This window comes from Pteropus alecto, unplaced genomic scaffold, assembly GCF_000325575.1.
Source record: "Pteropus alecto unplaced genomic scaffold, ASM32557v1 scaffold29, whole genome shotgun sequence".
In the NCBI taxonomy this organism is placed as follows: Eukaryota; Metazoa; Chordata; class Mammalia; order Chiroptera; family Pteropodidae; genus Pteropus; species Pteropus alecto.
The window spans coordinates 12,893-15,754 of NW_006443120.1; positions in this window are offsets into that span (position 1 = coordinate 12,893).

The following is a 2,862-nucleotide window of genomic DNA, read 5'->3' on the forward strand; positions in this document are numbered from 1 at the left end:
AAAGAGGCAAACTGAAGGAATGAGGAAAGTGATAGAAGGTTTGTGAAGAGAAATCCTGAGGGAAAATTTTATGTGATTAAGCTAAACAAGATTGGAAATTTAAATGCCAAAAGTAAGCTAATGCAAAACTAGAGTTGTGTTTTAATGTTTCATAGACTATTAGTCTGCTACTGATGTTATGGAAAAGTTTTCTGAGTAGAAAACAAAGATTCCATGAATAATCAAAGTAATTTCTGTGTTTTATGTTGCCTCGACGAGTTTTCTGAGGCTTTTAGAGAATATACTAACATTAGCCCAAAGTCTGAGGGCCAGACACTCCTGTCTATACATTTCATAACTCGGTCTGTGCACAATAGTTAACAGAAGCTCCAAAAGTTGGGGCCTAAACCCTAACCCCGTAGGTTGCCTTGGTGCCAGAGATCTTTAAGATGTCCAATAACTGGGACTGGGCAGAGAAGGAAGCAAAGTAAAAACGGGTGCAAATTTTAGCTACCATAATACTAGGACCATCTTGAAGTGACCCTTGGCAATGAAAACCTTGCTGGCCTGGAAGGCCTCGATCTTGGTTGGCCATGAGAAGTATTGTCGGGACTGAGGCATAATCAATGTGCAAACTGCAGAAAGAAAGGCACTAAAAGGGCAAATGTCCATCCAGCCCTGGGAAGCCAGGGAGGGCTGGACCTCATAAGCCCCCACCTCACACAGCAAGCCTCTCATGAAGAGGATGCTCTCTCCTCCAACAATGGAGGCTCAAGCACTTGCAAGCTCCAGTCCTGTAAAAGCCCACCACAATCATAACAGTGGAAAAGCAGGTCACCCTCGCCATGGAAAGAAGGAAAAACTGAATTTTTACTAGATACTAAATCTACCTACTCAGTCCTGACTCATCCCATGGGCCTCTCTCCAATGCTAACTGCACAGCAACAGGAACAAATAGTCAGCCTTCAAGGCCCTACCAAGTTTTGTTAAGTTCCCAAATGCTGTCAACTTACAAGGAAGCAACAACCATGTACATTTATCTTGAATTAACCAAGTTTCTCATCAGTCCTCACAGGTTCCTCCAGAAAATAAACCAGAAAGTGCAACTCATTCCTGTGAACCCACGGAAGATCTTAAGCTCTTGTTCTGGAAACTAGATAAGTCCACACATCCCAGGGAATCAGGAAACTTGTGTGTACCTTGAATTAACAAACTGCCATGGAAAAGTATCTTCATTGTCAATTACCTCTATTATTACCTTTGACTTGTCTTTTTGCTAAGTTTATATCTTCTAGGTTACAAGGCTTCCTACCACTTCTACATGCTGGAATAACCTCAAGTTGTCTGGATCTGGGGCCCTTCGAATAGGCTTTCAGGGATTTTAATTCCCAGTAGACAGGGACTATAGCTTTGAACAAATTATAGAAGACAGACCTTCCTCCCTCAACATCTCCTTAAGATTAAGGGAATAAAATCTCTGAAGAGAAATAATGTAGGGAGGAGGCAGGAAAATTGAGGTGTTAGTTGGGCCACATTCAGAGACTACAATGTGATAATCAGCCCAGGGCCAGGCAGTTGAAGACTTTGCCGAAAAATGACAAAACTGGCACATATGCCCATGCAAATATGGCACAAATGGAACCCCAATAGCCTTTTGGGGGAATAGTTTTCAGCTTTTGGTAGGTTTCACACCTTAGTAGGAGCAGTTATACTACTCTAAGAAATTTGACTGATGGGGCCGAGTCCGCTGCCCCTGCTAATAAAAAGCTTAAAAAGCATGGTGGAAGCCACAGTACAGTAGCGAGCTCAAAACCACATATATTTTACTTACCACTATCAGGAGATCCCTCAGGATAGTTTAGATGGAGAATGTGAGACACCAGCATAAAAATAGAATGTCTAGAGTCTCAAAAGGGGGAATGAGAGAGGAGAAGAGGCATTTGAAAAAAAAAAATGCAAAGGAAAAGGCCTGCAGAAATAACCGACTCAGCCGGTTAAAACTGCTCTCTCTCCCCACATTCTGCTCAGTGATCTTCAGCTAACATGTTCTCCCACAGATACCTCCCCCATCTCAAGGACTCTCTAGCTCACGTCTGTTGGTTGACTGCTTGCCAAACAACTGATGTTCTTCCTTACTTCTGTAGCCATGTAGGAATAACAAGACTGTGTAAAACTGCTTGTTATGTTACCATTAAAGCTCAGCCTTTGAATAGGTATCTGCTGAGCCGGTGTGAGCATCAATAAGTGCTACTTTCTGCTTATAGCCTCAGTGTCCTATCCGAGAATTCTATAACAGTTGATAGCACCAAGATCGCAGGTTCTACAAGGCAAAGTGACCTGTAAATAGATAAGACCAGTAGTCTGGAAATTTCCCCCCTCTAGCAGCCCCTTGGCCCGAAGCTCCCCCTACCCATCTTGAGTAAGGAGGCACATGTGAAACCTCAGACAAAGTAATCACGTGCCCCTTGCATGGACACTGCAAAAGTATATAAGCTGTAATAAATCCGACTAGGGGGAGTACGTGTATGGAGTTGCTAACCCCACCCACTCCGCAGGCCTAATACATTCTCCTTCCTCTAACGGTGTTGTCTGAGTGTCCGAAATCCTCCATCAGGCGTCGCTTCCTGCAACAAACTGGGGAAATAATTTTCAACAAAAAAGCCACAAACATACAGTGGAGAAAGAAAAGCCTCTTCAATAATTGGTGCTGGAAAAATTGGAAGGCCACCTGCAAAAGAATTTAATGAGACGTTGTCTATCGCCACACACCAAAATTAACACAAAATGGATTAAGGACCTGAATATAACACCAGAATCAATAAAACGCATAGAAGAAAACATAGGAAGCAAAGAGGATTTTACGAATTTGACCTCAAAGGCAAG